The sequence below is a fragment of the Macrobrachium nipponense genome, chromosome 12 (assembly GCF_015104395.2).
Source record: "Macrobrachium nipponense isolate FS-2020 chromosome 12, ASM1510439v2, whole genome shotgun sequence".
NCBI classification, from domain to species: Eukaryota; Metazoa; Arthropoda; class Malacostraca; order Decapoda; family Palaemonidae; genus Macrobrachium; species Macrobrachium nipponense.
Window position 1 is genome coordinate 50585214 of NC_087205.1, and position 19657 is coordinate 50604870.

Below are 19657 nucleotides of genomic sequence, written 5' to 3' on the forward strand. Positions count from 1 at the left end.
GTCACGTACTTCATTGTGGGGCGGGATCACTGCAAGCAGGCAAAGAGCCCAACCGATTTTGCTGTGCGCTCTCTATTTCACTTGACGGGGAACCTTCAGCCTTGCCACTCACTCTCCCACCTCCACACCGTCTTTCAGTGGATGGAACAAAGTTGTCCGGATGGAACGATTCGGGAACTAACTTCACGATATGGTTGGTCTATCTCGATGAATCGCGTTCCTCTCTCTCTCACAATCTCACAAAAGTTCCCATACAAGGTCATTTTTATCTAATCCAACCAACCGGAATGCAATAATTATAACTTATTTGAAAAGGATTCAACAACAGAAATACACTCTTCCAAAACCCTATATGGCCACACTTTTGGCACTCAAGGTGTAAACACAATCGTCACTTTCTTTTTAACATCCTGGACTGCCACTTGAAAATAGTTTAGCGGCCTACAGGATTCCCCATACTCAATGAAGTCAATGCAGAACTCGAATTCTTCTTTAAGATAAGCTCAAGGGGGAATACAAAAATACGACAAAAAGACAACAAATGCGTATGACAGCTCACTCACATGAACATAGACAGCCAGTACACTGATTTGATCTTCAAAATCCAACTGTACCCTGGGTTCAAGACAGATGTAACTTCTCCAAAACGTTACCTTCGTTTGAATCCATATTTCATTCATTTTTCATGCTGAAATTGCCAAAAGATTTCACTGGCTATGACAAAAATGTCACATGGAAGAGGTAGTATAAATTTATAACCAAAAATAACGTGACTCCACTATAGAGACCAACACTTGTCACATTTTGACCACTCTCTTTATGAATCCAGCGGTTACGGTGTTAAAAAATAGGCGATGTGACTGGATAAACATACATATAATTATGCATCAAGATTTGAGTCCTTAAATCCTCACTACACAAGTGTAAAATTGAAAAAAAAAAAAAATTAAATATCTTGAACCACCGAGTATGCCTGGCGCGTCAATTCTGAGCTTCCTACAAATCCAAATCAGTTCGTTAATCTGGAGCCAGTCCTTCCTGCTTTTTGATTCGCAAAACTGCTACAAATCTTAAATCCTGAGGAATACTTATATATCAGAATCTCCGTTTCCACTTCAATCCACTTTACAAAATCGTTTGCCTTCGTTTGTATGCTGAAGTTTCCCAATCCACACCCTATTCATTTTGGGGTGAGGGGAAAATGCAGAGTTTAGTGGACGGTTCTGCGAAGCCGATGCACCCTTGTTTCACAAGTCATGCTATTACCAGTTTACATCATTGTTTGACCATAATTCATCCAGCATCAGAGCAACCTGGTATCTAAATTTTGTTAGCCGACCTTAAAATGCTGGTCAAGTATACTTGCATTAAGGTTAAGCGGGGAGGTCACCGGAGGTCGAATATCAATCATCACAGACCGAAGAGAAAACTGGGAAAGAAACAGCCTTAGAATCCGATGATTCACAAGAATATTTAGCTGCCAGTTTACAGCAGGCATCAAATTGTAAAGCTAGGCCACTTTGATATAAACAGTTAGGCTAACCCATTTCTAATATCCAAAATGCTTCTCTATCTCATACAAGGTGAGCAGCCTTCTTTTCAAAACTGAAGTGATGTAAATGTATATTGCAACCAGTGATTACACAGTCCTGTAGGACATTCAGATACATCAGACACATCCGACCTTGATATCCAAGAAGGATCTGACAATACTGAGGGGTCTCGGAGGACCAGCAAGTGTCCTACTCCTGACTTTTGTCTTGGAAAGCGTTATAAAAGAACACTGTTCCCTCTGTGTATGTAGCCTCTCAGCTTGCATCCCTGTGTTTTGCCTTTTAGGGGGTCACAGTGTATGTAGCTTCTTAGCCTGCAGCGGTAAGTGCAAGAGGTGGTTACTGGCACCACCCGCATAGGATGCGGGTTTGTCGCCACTAGTGCTGGTTGACGACGAGAGAGAGAGAGAGAGAGAGAGAGAGAGAGAGAGAGACGTTGGCCAATACCTTTGGTTACTAAAATTCTGTGTCAGTGAGGACAGGCACAAGTGGAAAACCTATAGACAATATTACATCATAATCTACTCGGGATCGGATCTTCCATGAAGCGACGAGTTCTTGGGCACTTTCCCGGGACCTTATCGGTTGAATTTCCCAGAGCCATTATAACATACAAGTTATTCCAAAAGGCTATGGCTTGGGATTTCATTTATTCAGTTAGTTCACTGGCCTTGTATTCATTCATGACAAAGGCTATGGCACTGACATATGTAGTAGTCTTTCTCCCTGCTTCCCCTCATCTTTCTAGATGGGGAAAAGGCTTCAGAACTCAAAAACCAGTTGCAGTATCGTCATAAGAATCCTTTGAGTGCCAGTGTCTGCCGATGTGTTCATAGCAACAGGTGACCAACACATAGCCAGCGTGGTCATCTGGCGGCTCGATCATTAATTCAACAAGCTTCGCCTGGATCTCTCTCTCTCTCTCTCTCTCTCTCTCTCTCTCTCTCTCTCTCTCTCTCTCTTCTCTCTCTCAGACATTACTTTCAGCGTCGTGTTCCAGATACAATGAATGGTGTTGGTTGGAATCCTTCAAATTCATGTTTCCCCTCGAATCATCTTTCATGTGAAGTGTTCGAGCGGCAGGATCATCAGTCAAGCTCCTGTTACATTTTGACTGACGGACATGATCAGCCACATACCTTCACACGAGTTCATTGAATCCTTGCTCCTTTAAGACACTGCCGTGGCTCTCACTTTTATTTTAGAGGCGATAACAACTATCATTGGCAACCTTGCTGGGTAGTGATGTTGTTAAATGTGTCGGCAGTCCCTGATCGTTTTCTGCACAGGCACGAATTTGTTGGAAGTGGTCCGTGAAAGACTTGGGTTACGTCTCGCTATACAACAGGTGACGTCAATACATTCGTGCACGCACTCCTATAGAATAGACCAATGGTTTCCATAACCGGGAAGAGAGGAGGGCGATGCTTGCAGAATAGTCCCATCCTTCAAAAGTGGAGGACGCCTTATCAAGCCTCCCCTACAATAATGCGGACATTATTTGAACGGGTTACTTTCAGCCAATTCAAATTGAAAGTGATGTTGTGGGATGTCACGTGAAAATGAATTTGATCTACCAAATAACTTCCAATCGGGTCCTGTGTTGGATTACTGATCGTTCTTTGTAACAGCTTGTGTTGGCTGGTTAGTTTCTGTGGCTGAACAGCACCGAAGAAAACAATTCCCGAGTATTGACTGTTGTATATGCTATGTACAAGAACAAATGATGAGGCGAGGCAGAGCAATGGCAGTGTCGTTCAAGTATCTCATCTCTCTACGGAGATCAGCAGGGTCGATTTAAGAAGCAAACGTCTCAGATTTTTATGGGATGAAAATGATGGCACCATTCTTTCCTCAAATTTGTTAATAGCTTACATTCTATGGCATTCATGCTTGCAATGGACGTCATACTGCTCCCTCGCTTGTGTAACACCCGATCAAGTTGTTCTCTGATGCTGCAGCAGTTTCTAGGATGGGAGAACACAGCGAGGAGGATGTTCAAGAAGCATCTCACCAACCAACGGCATCTATCAAGTCCCTACCTGCGACACTTGGCTCTGATTCGGGGGAGGGGTGAGGGAAGGGTTTGTAAGGCCTGGTCTACTAAATAAAAATGAAATGTGCTGGTAATGCCTGGCCTAATAAACAAACAAATTCCCTTTCATACGAAATTATGACTGCTTCTCATGTACACTAAAGCGCAGCAGAAATGTACCTTTATGAAACGTCAAAATAATGGAGTTGTCAGTTCTACATACTAGTGCTCCCTCTCCAAGTTCCTTTGGCCCGACTTCAAGTGGACGTTATCTGGAGTGAGTGCCCTGCTGGCCGATACAGTACTGGGGGGTGGGGGGTGGGGCCTGGGGGTCTGTAGGGGGGGAAAGTCTACTCTCTCCACACGCGTCTTAAGACGTGTTTTTTTCAACTTTCTACAGCTCATTTCGGAGGTATATGTGGTTCCTACATGAATTCTGACGATGACCTCTCCGCTGCGCAAGCACGCTACATCATTTATATTTGGCAGCTGATATCTTCACAATCCTTATATGAAGATATCATGTGCTCACTTATATGTTTTTTGTCAGTAAAACTATGGAATTCGCTACACCTTCGGAATAACCTACACCAGCAGGGATTCGAACCTAGACCTTAGAAATTACCCTTACCGACGGCCTTTAGTTATCCCAAGGTATACTGAATATTAGAAGTCAAGAGTGCGTAACAAAAATTCATAATCTGTAAAGTATTACACACTCTTGCCAGCCAGCTATCCTGGTGGAGATGGGGCGATACTGATTTCAAGTACAGATCCTGAATCTGACGGAGTGTGCAGTGCTGAAGAGAGGTCCATCAATTCGCATCTCTCTTGATAATGAGCCAAAGTTGCAGTTTCAAATATGGCCCTGGCAGCTGCACTCATCCATTAGGGTTCTATGAGCTCTTTCATCTCATCTATGATCCCGCAGCTCGCAGGACTTCCTTTGTCTTGTCCTCCTCATAACACTCGCCAATTCTCCTCTTTTCACCGGAAGAGGAATTCTCTCGGAAGTGAACTTTCTAGTGCACTGGTGAGACCGACTGCTGTCCATCTCTGCACCGTCTTTTCAAGTGACCAAACCCTCTCTAAGCACTGGGTCATCTTTTCACCCATACTCGATTTGTTTTTTTCACCATATCTTTTCTAGACCACCCTTTACTTTTCTTGCTTGACCTCTTATGTTCAATTCCCTCATTCTCCCATCAGTTATATTTACTCTTAAATACCCACCATAAACCTATATACCGCTTCAATTCTTCCATTCATATCAACCTTTACACATACATACATACATACACATAATAGTATGACCATGAAACCATAGTTGAAAGGTTTGGCGATATAATAAACTTGCAGGATAAGAGGGTCATATGCTGCCATTGCTTCACAAATTTGACAGCTCTGGCTCCTCCCAGTATAGTAATAAGGACAGCTTAATACCCTAATCTGGCTGTTAAAATATATACAAAACAATAGCAAATAATAGAAGACAGTAGATATAAAAGGGCGATATAAAGATATGAGAATAAAAAATCTATATATCAATTCAGATGCCTCCTCAAACGATGGAAGACTTTTCCGAGAGAGAGAGAGAGAGAGAGAGAGAGAAGAGAGAGAGAGAGAGAGAGAGAGAGAGAGAGAGAGATGCGTAATAACATCAGGCGCAGAGATTACATTGTTTTTCTTTAGTGAAATGAAATGTCCAGAACCTTTCTCAAGACCTCCCTGGGCGAATCGAGAGAAAAGCTTTGGAGAGGATTCCAATTATATGCGGCGTTGGGTCGACTTACGGTGCTGTAACAAAGAATAGAAATTTGGAATAAACCGAGTTAAAATCTTACAAAAGGTCAAAACATGAAACTTAAACAAAATCAACATTTTTCAAAATAAAAACTTATACAAAAAATATATAAAATTATTAAAACATCAACAAAAAGATAACATAAGAACGTTTAGTACGTAACTATGGGGTAAGAACCGCGTGACATTCTCAGTTCTCAGGAGGACGACTTATTTTTACGGGCTGCTCTGTGAGCAAGAGCCCGTGCTGACACAAGGTCAGCTTAATCATAAACAACAACGGACGACTTCGACTGAAGCTTTATAGAAAACCATGGAAGAGGTCTGGCTGTTTAGGGAAAGAACAGCTGCTTGATAGTTAAGAGGTTCCAGGATGGACAGAGACTCGTCATTCACTTTAATTGTTTTTTTTTAGTTTTTTATAAGTTTTTAAGTTCCAAGTTTTGGGCTTTTGTGAGTGTTTCTTAACCGAGTCTATTCTTAGGTTTCATTCTTCGCATCTTACAGTCCTGATGATGAGAATTGTAGTCTCGAAAATTTGGCCAAATAAAGAAATAGAAAGAAGCTACGCTAGCTATTTGCTGTTTTATCCTGGTGAATCATCGGTGTTCTAGACAACCAATCTTTCAGTGTGTGTGTGTGTGTGTGTTATATTTTCCCCATTTTGCCAATAAATAAATGATCCTTTCATATGGACACACGCCTCTCTTTCTCTCTCCCCCCGCGAGTCTGAATCACGCGTCTGCCTTCAACCCCAGCCCCTGTTTGCCACGTATCGTTTATTTCCAGGTGTCCAAACGCCAGTGTGGACTCAGCACCGCAGATGAATCAAAATGATGGCTGGAGGGCATAACAGAGTCATGAAGACGGACGCACACCGTGCTGGCATAAGGCCCGCTTAATCTTCAACAACAACGTTCACTCTCAGTCACGGGACGAAAGTCATCGCCAGCGGAAGAGCGAGACGGCTCTTGACACCCCCCCCCCCCCCCCCCCCCCAACCCCTTCGTCCTCCTGGCCTCTCCCAGCAGTGTCGAGTGTTACTTAAATCCCATCCTCCATGGTGCCCTTTGGAATCCCAACGGTGCCCTTAGAAGCGGAGACAGGCGTCTAGCAAGAGGTCAGTAGACGAGTAACGTGGCAGTCTTTTTCTTTTCATTCCCGTTTCCCTCCGTGTCACACGGGAGTTGTCCGTGCCCTGTGTGCTACCACAGCCACGTGGCCCTTGGTCTTACAAGTTAACTTTGCTTTTGTTTTCAAGTGCTGTGGTCCCCTTGCGCTTGAACTACTCTTGCTTATTGCTTGAATGCCCTTTCATTAGCACTGCTAAGATAAATGATAGGGTAAGATAACGTACGTTGGATGACGTGTATCATTCCCTCCCATTCATTCAGTTCCGTAGTTGGATCGAGTCATTCGAAATCGACCACTCTCGCTTAGCGGGAATTTGGGGTAAAAGTATTGAGAGTATTTGCAACTTAGAAGGTAAGGCGGCCTCACTGCACTTGCTCCCTTACTCTGTGTGACGCACGTGTATTTATACCACCATACCTCGTTCCAGATATCAGCATGACCCATTCCTGACAGCGGAGAGGTGGAAATTCTCACTTTATGCGCTCTGGGGGTTTGCAGGTTCATTCCACGTGTCGGCAAATCCGACCACGTGACCTCAGGACTTCAGTCAATTGGACTATATTAATTAATCAGGAGTGAGTGGCACTGTCTGTGGTGTTATAGTACAAGCCTTTTCCACCCTATTGATTATTAGACAAACGTTATTCATCAGGGCTGATATGGTACTCTGGCAGTATTACAAAATATAAATACTTACAGATAACTATATTGGGAAATTACAATATGTTAAGTATGAATTACCCATTAAAAGATTGCACTGCAAAATTTGTCTAAATATGAACAAGTATGGAACTTGTAAATATGCGGCAAAAGAAAAGTCAACTCGTATACCGAAGGCCGCGTTCGCTTTGACTGACTTGAACATTTTTGTTTGATTACCAGACCTTCTTTCCTGGCAAAATGTTGTGACTTTCCGTGACTTTATTGCCGGTCACCATAAATGATGTGACTTTTTCTTCCTGTGACTTTATCATTACCGGCCACAGGTGGGAATATATAAGATGTCTTTGGATGTGAAGGTATCCATAGATATCTCAGGGATGTGTTACACAGAGTGCGAGATCATTGTGATGGGGTAGTGTATTGGAGGCGGAAGGGGGGAGGGTTCCCAAGAACTGCTCATGATTTTTCAGTGTGAGTCTGAAATGGTTAATGCTGTGAAAGTTCAGCATCCCTGCCTCGGTAGTTGAATGAATGAAAGTAGTAATGTCAGTAGTGTAGTTTTTCCGGTTGGCGCCGCCGCACACCCCCACCCCCCCACCCCCGGGGTATCCAGATTTACATTAAGACTTCTTCCATTTTCTAAGATCTGCCACATATGTAAAAAAAAAAAAATTTATGTAAACCAATCATGAGAAATGAATTTATATGAAAAATCCACACTAACGAATTCACAGAAGTCTGGGTGTTGAGAATAAAAGAACACATCAAAAACTTCATAATACTTTCTTCAATGATTCCCCCTCATTCTCTTTCTAATTTGTAAATAAGACCTCACAAGCATATTTAGATTATTTGTACTTAACGTACAGGAGTCATTTTCTGGAGGAGGAGAGAAAAAGAGAGACGAGACGAAGTGAGAGAAGAGATCGAGAGAGGAAGAGCGAGAGAGAGACGAGAGAGAGCCTTCCGTTGTCTGAAGACGAAGAAGCCAGGATGTTTGTAGCCGAGGGTGGGAGTGAGGGTGGGGTGCTGCTGAGTGGTGGGCCTTGTGGTTTCTGACGTGGCGTTAAACGTGCGGGTTTTTCCTGAGTTACCCCTATTGGGCGAAGGCAACACTTTTCTCAGAATCCTCACTACTTTCGGTTCGCAGGAACACGACACCGAAAGGCTTGAGACGACTTCACGTTTCTCTAAATTCAAAAGAAATAGCAAAGAACGACGAGCGAGGGATTGGTTGGCGTTGGCTCGTTTCATAAACAAGTCAAAAGCTGTCCGTGACTTCCCAGCGCGAGATCGATTACTGTCCGTTGTCTGTGACAACAAATTGCTCTCTGCGCCCAAACATACAAGTCATAACTACAATTACACACACCACACAACACACACAAAATACAAAATATATATATATATATAATATAAAATATATATATATAATATATATTATATAGTATATTATATATAATATATATAATTATATATATATAATATAAATATATATATAATATAATACATACATACATATATATAACATACATACATATAATACAATACATATATATATATTACACATTATATACACATTATAATACACACACACACACACATATATATATATATATATTATATATATATATATTATATATATATATAAACATATATATATATATATATATAATATATAATATATATAATATATATATATATATACATACTTATTTTCCTCAGTGGCAAAACCTTTATATATATATATATATATATATATATATATATATATATATATATATATATATATATGTATATAATATATATATATATATATATATATATATATTATATATATATATATATATATATATATATATATATATATATATATATATATATATATATTATATATTTATGTGTGTGTAAAAATATTACGTTTAAACAAGTGACTGCAATAATCTACATATGCAATATTATATTATTGCTAAATAAGGACTAACTTTTCTACAGTTTTGTTCTTATTTTGGAGATACATATAGTTATGAAGGGCTGATATCTCAAAAAGCAATGACTGAGCAAGAGAAAAAGACGCCGCGAGGGGAGGTCAAATAACCTCAGGTTCACAGAACGAATGATCCTTCCATGGACCTGATTAGAAAGACTTCAGGAAAAAAAAAACGCCACTTGTGGGACTTCTCGGTGACTCACAGGAGTCCTCGTATCTGGTCCCACTTGGCCCAAGGAACCTCCCATTTACTTCTCATGCACACACTGCAGACAACGCCTTCGCGCAGGCTCCTGGGAAAGCGGCCACAGGGAAGAAAGCCTTCCCTGGCCTGGAGGACGCATGTTATTGTCGGAATCATGTCTGGCGACGGTAAATAAGGCGTGAGGGCGTGGTTAAGGAAAACAGCGAAGACGACAAAGACAAAGGGAAGGCAGGGTGCGGGGGCGGGGGCGTCCCTCCCTCCTTGGGCCGTCCAAGCCATATACTGAACAGGCCAACTTGAGGTGCAGGTGGGACCCAGGTACTATTCATCAAGGAGCCTTTGGAATTTCAATTGCAGAAATACTCAAATAGAATGTGAAAAATGTGAAAATACGCAAATCCTTCCAAAACTGGTAAGTTCGGCTTACAAAGGAATGGAAGCAAGAATTCTCTCTCTCTCTCTCTCTCTCTCTCTCTCTCTCTCAAGAGACTTGAAAATGACCAGATTCCCCGAGTGTGGACGCGCGCCTATTCATTTTCGTGAGGGCATATGCTTCGCAAGAATTCGGACATGTAGAGCCAACTCAACAAGTGTCAGTTTCTGCCACTCGAGAATCAAGGCCGCGATAGATATGTTCAGTTGCCCTTCCCAAAGACCTGCTATCCTTGCCCGCGTCGCTGCGCTCCCAAAAATACACCTGCACCTTAGAACCACAGGGTAGCATAGCACCTGGCCCGCCAAACCTCGCTTCCACTACGCAAGTCTACTTGTCTAGACGCAGACATATGCTCCGTCTGCCAGAATCCACGCGGCTGCGGGGAGAGGGAAGCCCAGGGACCCAACCACCGATAAGGAGCAGGTGGAGCCGTTCTACGCCAAGGAGGCCACACCGTCAACAGAGAGAGAGAGAGAGAGAGAGAGACCATACGACAGTGTTAGCAAGAATAATAGTTCGAAGTTAACACACTATACAATAAAACGAAGAATGAAGAGAGGCCCCATCCCGACTCCTACTCCCCCCCACTCCACCCCGCCCCCAACAAAATATCGGTAATTTACAGGAGCTGCTCAAGACTCGTTTCGCATTTATCCTCCATTTTCCGCCGAGGGGCTTCAGTCTCTTTCGATTCGACTGCCTTCGTCAGAAATGAGGATGAATGGTGCAGCAACGTTAAAAAGTACGCTGAAATCCCTTCACAAAAAAGGAAAAAAATACTACATCTACTAAACCATCGTCCATGCTGATTCGATCCAAACTAAAGGAAGAGAGTGACTGCAAAGCGTCAGTCTTGTGCTATCTGTGTTGTAAGTACTCCCGTTGCCTACCGAAGTTTCAAGCATTAGATCTGCGTAGTTGTAAGATTATTTCTTTTGCTTGCTCCCCATGCAGAAAAATGGCCTCACACATTATTACACTAGTAGCCTAAGTTATTTTAAATATATTATGCATGTCACAAGATTTATTAAAATTTTTGTCAAATAATTATAGTTGGACTGAGACACGAAAGCAAGGGAAAATATTCACAGTGAAAGTTGTGTCCATCGCACTAAGATGCTTGATGCTCGGACAACCATCAACCTTCACACAAATAGTTCAGTTACATTTTGTGCACTGAGTGGACTAATGGTGCCTCTTCTTATAGAAGTACTCCAATAAATTTCCGAATGGAGAGATTGTCCCTACACGTAAAACACTGTGGTCATCATTCACTGTAGCTAAATTAACATTCCACAGTTCAAGTGGGAATCGTGGTTGGTCTTGTACAGCGACGAGCCTTCAAGTTCCACTGACTTAAGTTCTGTTTATCAAACTGATTCAACAAAGGAATCCATTATTCTGGATATACTTCACATATATTGAGCGAGTCTATTTCTTCATTACACGCAAGTCACAACCTTTTGGCATTTGACGATAATCCCATAGGTCTACTTTTCTCCATAAACTCTGCAAGGTGGAGGCAGCTCCCAGTTGTTTGTACATCAGAACCAGGTTGTTCTACATGCTCAGAGGATAAGGGAAGTCTCAAGGTCAACAATGATGACAGTCGGATTATGATACTGATCCAGTTGTTGATTCTGGCCTGTTGATGCACGTAGTTTTTGAAAGACTTTTCCCATTGTTACGCTGTCAAACCTGGCACAGATATGGCAAAGTTACCATCCATCAACCATATACTTGTAAATGCTAGCAAGTTGATTTGAGGCTTGCCAATGCCACACAAGAAGAATGGAATGAATATGAACTTCAGGCATAATGCCAAGCACTGGTTTGGTCCTGTTACAAGTGCTCACCGCTCATATGACTCAAGATCTGCTTACGCTGGTTGATTTTGCTAGACAAGATTTGACTTGGGCGCCTTGGTTTCTCGAGTGTTCTTTTGAAGACTTCTTCATTCTGGTTTTGGTAGAGATTTTAACCATAAGTGGAATAAATCTGGCCTGGTAACCTTTCAACAAGAATTTTTTTATTATTTTTTTTTCAATCTGGCCTTTTTTTTTTTATTACCAATACACTTTTGTAAACTGAGAGAAGAATCACCAGCAGCAAGGTTGTGGTCTGTTTCAAGCAGTGGATTTTACCCATTAATCCTTGATCCTTTGGACAATCTTGCTCTCTCTCAACTTTTGCACTTCACTTTTAAAGCGCCATTGTGGATCGTGGATTTGGAGAAGTTGGGAGGATGAAGCGGCCGTGAGAGATACAATTAATGAGAGGCTGAGAGGGCTGCAACTAAAAATGGCAAAGTGCCAGGTCTATTAGGGGTGCAAATCGAAAGTTGAAAGGTAATTGGTCTATATAGCGTGAAAAATGGATACTGGAACTGAGAAGTAACCTGAGGAAGTAAAGCCAAATGAATGGGAAGAAAGTCTAATGATAATGTCTAAATGGGAGATATAATCGAGTTTGTTCATTTTAGAGGAATTATGCTACCAGAACATCTATTGAAGGTTTTAAGAACAATTAACGAAAGACGATAAGAAAGATGACAAGAAGTTATGAAGACACGTGAACAGCAGTACTACGGTTTCATCAGAAAGAAGTAGTGTACAGTTGATGCTGTCTTTATTAAGCTGGAAGGTAACGAAGTTCTACTGTGCACTTACTATAGATCTACAAGACATTTAATAGAATACCAAGGTTAGGTTGATTAAAATGCTACATTAATAGGCCGGCTGTAATAAAGCCTGCCAAAACAGAAATGTTTCAAGTTACAATTGGCTGACGTCAAGTATCAGCACTCTGACCATTTCCGTTTGTACATGTTAACAGATATATTGACTTGGAATGGAGATTTGTTTACACTAGATGGAAAAAGCCTGAATTTAAAACTCATATTAACACAGCTTGGGGGGAAATAAAGGGAGTTACAAGGAGATGTAATAAAAGAATGCCAAATAAACTAAAAATCAAGATCTATTGCACTGCACTTAGACCAGGGATGATGTATGGGTTAGGAACATGCACATTAAGGAGGAACGCGGAACAGAAGCTAGAGTAAGCAGAGATGAGGATGCTTAGGGGGATCTCACTACATGATAGGCTAGAAAACGATGAAAGTAAAATTTAATGAAGAAATCAGAGGAAATGAAATCCAGGAGTGGTGAAGATTACTACATACATATAATGGTCTAGATCGGGATGGTCAGGGCATGTGGTAAGGATAGTGAAGAGGGCTTGGATGGAACCCATTAGGGTAGAAGGTCGAAAGGGAGGCAAAGGATTAGATGGTAAGATAGAGTGAGGGAGGCTTTGGAGAAGAATTTGGCAGATGAAGAGAACAGAAAAATGGGTCTGTTGAGTCAAGGACGAATAAAATTCTGTAAAATAAAAAAAAGCCGATTATCTAAATATTTCAGTTCTATTGTAACACAAACATATAACTACTTTCTCCATTGACTCCGAATCTACATTTTGGGAGGATAACTTTTGAGTGTAAGAGCGGTGGAGGTTTTTTACTACTATAGTGCTAAGCATTAGGCACTATATTCACTGCAATTTTGGACAAAACACACCACACTACTAGCTATCCCCTTGTGCCACATCAAATAAAATAAACTTCATTGAAGTGCTATTTTATTCCTAGCTTTCAAACTGTGCCTCTTTAACATGTGCCATTTTTTCAGTGCATAGCCTACACCTATCATTCACACAACTTTCTTACAATTGCCCTTCAAAATTATTCACATCAGGTGGAATCTGTCCACCTCAATAACGAGATTGAGTAAATTACTTTCTATAAGCTTGTTACCATTCTCCTTGTTTCAGGACAAGCTTCCTGAACCCTTACTTTCAGTAGTCATTAATTTTTTTTCTAGCAGTTATTTTTCTTATTGTAAACAACATTATCCATAACACTCAGTCATGCCCCTATTCATAAGCCTACGTGGTTGATTCAAGCCCTTCAAGTGAAATGACCACCAGAAGTAATTTGAATAGGAACAGAATTTACACCAAACCCTAGTACTTTTCATGTGGACCTGTTTAAGTAGAATATCCCTTGTATTATCAGCAAAACCCGCCCCTTGTTGATCACTATTAAAGAAAATTAAATTGCCTAGCAGCACAATAGGCCTCAAAATAAAACCTGAGTGTGATCAAATTTATATTATTACATTTATCTACAAACTAGCAAAAATGTACAGCACAGAGAAGAAAAACTCAGAAAGACTATACTTGAGTACTCCCGATGTCCCGCAGTTTACATTATTTTCTATACTTTAACAATAATTAAACATTTCCATTTTCCTTCTCCAGTCACACAAACATTTAAAAAATTAATTTCACATAACTGTTACCTTCTTCAATCAGTGTCCTCTCTCTCTTTTCAAGTCTTACTGCGAGTACACTGGCCCCACCATAAAATTTAGTCACCTAATAGTTAGAAGGCCCATCTTTTGGGAATTGGTTTTTGAGATAAAAAGGAGGAAAAATTCCCAATTCTAAAGTACATAGTCTCAGGGTGGTGAGGACCTTGGTTATATCCCACTAGTACAGTTTTAGTTCCAGTGGGGTAAAACTTTTCTGCATGCTTCACCACACGATAGTTCCCAGGACGACGAAAAATTTATGCCTCTTGGTCTGAACACTCGAGCAAAGGGTAGCCCTGTATCCCTTGTTCACTGTCACAGTGAGGCCTTTCTCTTAATGCAGAAAGATGAGAAACTCTGCTACCTCCCTCATAATTGTTTTGAGGGGATTAGGACCCCTCCCACTGCAACAATGATGCAAGACCTTCCACTTTCCTTGATGTACCCCCAAGGAATAAGGGTCTGCAGGGGTTAGAGATGGCCGCTGCAGCTTTCTCCAAAAAAACATTTCCTTCTGAGGAGTTGGAAGGAGGCTACTTCCTGATGGTACCAACCACTGTGTTCTTGTTTCAGCAACATAGGCGTGAAACAGCGTCCCCTAGGTACATCCACTAGTAGATGGAAATGACTGTGTATCACTGCTTGGGGTCACCTTGGTGCTACGAGGGTCATCCTTGTCCCTGGGACATGAACAGCCTATTGATGACCTTCCTCAGCTGTCTCAACGAGGAGATGGAGTACACATGCATGTTGTCCCAAGGGCACTGGAAGGCATCCTGCAAGATAGCCCCTTGGTCCGATACTGGAGAACAATACAATGGGAGTTTGATGTTCCTCGTAGAAAACAGGTCTAACATGGGTCCCTCCCACAGGCTCAAGTTCTTTTATGCCCCATTCTAACGACAATTCCATACTGACAATCTCGTCCACTTGGCTTAATTGATAAACCACAACATTCTTCTTTCTGGAAATTTATCTGGCTGTTAGCAGAAATCTGAGTTTCAGACCAGTCACAGGCTCTCAACTGCTAGTTCGTCCTTCAGCAGGTCCTGGAAGTGTTGTAACGCCATTCAGACTGCTTGCAATACCAGGACACTGTGTTGAACTTGTTTCTTTAAGTCCCTAAAACGAATGTGTCATTCAGTGCTCTATCCTATTGGGTATACATCTAAGTATACCAGCATATCTAGAGGTGGCCAGCTTAGTTGTACTCCCCACAGATGGCTCCTTGGGTCTCTCCACCACTACAGGTTTTCCAAGACTTTCTCCACCAGAGGAAGCGACTATAGAATACTGGTATGAAGTCCTTCACCATCTCTATTGCTGCCTCCTGCTGCATGTCTCCAATTTCCATTGCAGGGCCCTCCCCAGTAGGCAGGGAGCTCAATCTGTTCCGATGACAAAGGAGGCCTTGTCTGCACAAAGGGCAGAATGTATCCGTTCCTGAGGGTCTGCATCATCCACTTCTCTGCTCCAAAACAGCTGGCATACTGACCACATGCTCCCCAAAATCATCACCCACATTCAGCAGCTCCGGAGGAGTGGCGGGGAATCCGTACTCTCTCGCCTAAAACCTCTTCTCTTCCCTGTTCTGTTTTGTCTCCTTGGGTGGAGAGGTAGTGAGGGCCAAAAGGACTAGGGGTACAAAGGATGTCTGATACAGGCCGAGGATCCTTTTTTCTGTGATGATTTAGTGATAAGAGTCTTCTGACCCTTCTTCTCTCTTCCACCGCCTGTCTCATCACTTCCAGCAGGAAGTAATAGGCCACATCCTAGAGCTGGCTAATCCAGAGATTTAACAATTGTCCACCAAGATTTCTTTCTGGACCAAGCCCAGGGCAGGAACGAGTCCCTTCTTATGGTGGTGTTCGCCCAGGCATATACCACTTGCTTGAGGATGTAGGACAGGCCTTCCCACAAAGGAGCCATGTACCCCTTCATAATATGCCACTTTGAGGGAGGGACCACTTCTTCAATATCCCCTCACTTTGGCTCCTTGGCACCTATTCAACCAAGCGGCGGCTCTGAAGGTTCTCTCCAACATTGCTTCAAGGTTTGTGAACTCTGACCCTTTTGGCAAAACATGTTCCAACAGAATGTTGTTTGAAAGTCTGCAGAAGGACGATATTTGTGTAATCTGGCTTAGCAAAAGACAACTAAAGAACCAAAAGAAAAAAAAAAAAGTTAACCAGCTGAAGCTCTATAACTGCAATGCTAACCTTACCTCCCAGTTTTTATCATACAACTACTATCAATGCTGTTAGTTTTCATTATCAAGTCCTATCTCAAAATAAATGTCCGAGATTTTGATCTCGAGATCAAAATTTTCCTCAACATACAAGCTTTTTTCAAAACAGAATTTTATTATTTAAAAATTTCATTATTAATTCATTCATTGTGATATTTTCATTCACAATGAATGAATTAATAAAACGGTCAGGCTGCTACAAGAGGAAGAAACTTGACAGAGCACCATCATCTGAAGACTAAAATCCATCCACCTCCAAAACTTCCATCTTTCTCAAAACATAACTGCATTTCATGAAGCTGTCACACACGGCTAAATATTTGGAATATCCACAAGCAAATTTATTATTCAATCAAATTTACACTCACTGAAACTAGCCACATACACACAATAAATAAAATAATATATATATATATATATATATATAATATAATATTTATATATATAATAATATAATATATATATATAATATATATGTGTGTGTGTGTGTGTATGTACACACCTACAAGTTGACTTTTTCGCATTTGTTATACGCTTGTCAGTACAAAGCATTTTGATAAGAGGCTTTATAATGACAAGCGTGCCCTAAAAGGGCGAAAAATTCCACGAGTTAGGAGGGCATTGGGGCTATTACTATCACACGTGCACATTATATATATATATATATGTATATATATATATATATATATATATATATATATATATGTATATATATATATATATATATATATATATATATATATATATATATGTGTGTGTGTGTGTGTGTGTGTGTATGTGTATACATACATACGTGTGTAACAAGCTCATTATCTAGCGATTAAAACGTGATAAAACTGAGTTTTCCCTCAAGTACCTAGTCGTCTCAAATTCTCTAATGCAGACAACCTTCCCAGCTTCTGATTCCATCGCACAAACATAGTGAAGGATACTTACCATGTATACATCAGCTATAATTTTGCGGGATCCTATTTAAGACACTGTTTGAAACAGGGAGAGAGCGAGCGAGCACAGAAGGGTGGGGCAGACGACGGGAGTTTCGGGGAGGGGCAGTGAAGGTCAAGAGGGCTAGGGCAGAGAGAGAGAGAGAGAGAGAGAGAGAGAGAGAGAGAGAGAGAGCTGACTCAACTGTCTGAGTCACCCTCACGCTTTGGAACGGGACTAGGGAGTCGTACATACAATCATCATCTAGCTCTCAGGGGACGCGCAGAGAGAGAGAGAGAGAGAGAGAGAGAGAGAAATACCGGACATCCGGTTGTATGTGTTTATAAATTGCCTTTTACTTATGATTCATTCAGACCCGGGGTGTTGTCACTTGATCAATTTCATCCATTTGCATTACACATCGACACATCGGAGCAGAAAGAAGCTTGAAGGCTCATATAGCTAGAAGGAACCCATGACATACCAAAGTAAATAAATACAGAAAATATCAGTGTTTCGGTTTAAAAAAAATAAATATATAAAATAATATCACTAGTTTCTGTTTCAGGAAAAAAAGATACTAACAGGCATTGCACGAGCAACGATATTAATTATATTCTAGAACATACGGATTATATGTAGACAGAAAACTTTGTACATCAAACAGACAACACTGCACGATAAAACAAAGCTTAGTCAATCCAAGAGCACTGAATAGCAGCCCTTCAGACGAGCAGCTTCCACCAGAGCGACCACCATCATCACAAGACGGAGTCAAGGATCTTTTGGGAAGGGCACCATACCGGATGCAGTCGTGGACTTGCACTCTGCTGCATCGTCTTGCATCATGACAGACTTACCTGTGTGCGCATGCGCAGTACAACTGGCGACAGCTTACCTGAAATGGCATAAACGAACACATTAATTCTACAGTACAGCATCACAGTCTGAGTATTATTATACATTCGGCACGTGAGCCAAATGATTTTGCTCAATAAAATTAAAGGATTAAAATGCAACTGACAAATATTTTCGATTCCATAAAATGAAATCTGCAATCCATGATCATGTCTGTATTGATGAAAATCTATCAAGACCCGAATGCGTGGAGCCCTATGTATTGATGGAAATTTATCAAGAATAGAATGTGCGGAGCCTTGTGTATTGATGAAAATCTATCAAGAATTGAATATGTGGAGCCTTGTGTACTGATGAAATTGTATCAAGAGTAGAATGCGTGGAGCCTTGTGTATTGATGAATATTTATCAAGAATAGAATGCGTGGAGCCCTATGTATTGATGCAAACGTATCAAGAATCGAATGGGAGGAGCCTTGTGTATTGATGAATACAATTGAATGGGAGGAACCTAGTGCACTGATGAAAACTATCAAGAATCGAATGTTTGGAGCCTTGTGTATTGACGAAAAGGTATCTAGAACCGAAGTGACTGAAGGAAAGAAGTTACAAGATGCTCTGGTTTCACCACATATGAATACAGTTTGCCTGTTCGCAGCCTCCTTAACCAAAATGACTACATTTTCTCCGTTCTTTCACCTAAGGGCTATATTTCTTTCGCACGTCCACTTATTACTGACGGTGAATTATTCTCTTGGCTCCGAATGAAAACAGGACTCTATTTCCAAGGTTCTATCACCAATTTAAATCTTGTTGGGTATGCAAATTATTTTGGAATATGACAATCTCAGAGCACTATTTATATTCGGGGAGCGTCAATTGCTTCCTTTTCGCAGAGTAAAATTCCGCAGCAACGAAGTGATGATCAAGTGTTGCTGCTCTTGGTGAGAAGCTTTCCTATGCACAGGCCGCGTTAGCCCTAGTCATGGCAATGCCATCACGTTAGTGTGTCTCTCCCGACTTGATGAGCTTCGCATATTACATATACATTGTATCCTACCTATATCGGGCCTACGTGGCGCCAAGCGCAGTTTGACCAATCTTATCTCCTTATGTATCTTATCGCGTCTACAGTGTGTGACCTCTACGACTTTTTGAGAGTGTAATTTACAAAAACTGCATTTCTGGTCATCTGTTTTCACTGACATTTGTGAGCACTTTTCTGATACAACCTTCAATTTCTTTGTCCGACAAACCTAAGTGGACATTCCAACCCTAGACTTCGTCTTTCAATACTGGTTGGTGAGAGCACTTCATTTACTTAAACAATTTCCCTACTACTTATGCAGTCAATCCGACCAAATGTAAAAGAACAATATGCGAATACTAATCCATAACACACAGTCTCCTCATGAAACAATACCGACGATAGCAAT

The 19657-nt window shown here is 41.1% G+C and overlaps 1 protein-coding gene across 1 annotated transcript in view; it reads right to left on the bottom strand.

Moving 5' to 3' along the window:
- LOC135224524 (fibronectin type-III domain-containing protein 3A-like) overlaps nucleotides 1–19657 on the bottom strand; it is a 147896-nt gene that overhangs the window by 83879 nt on the left and 44360 nt on the right.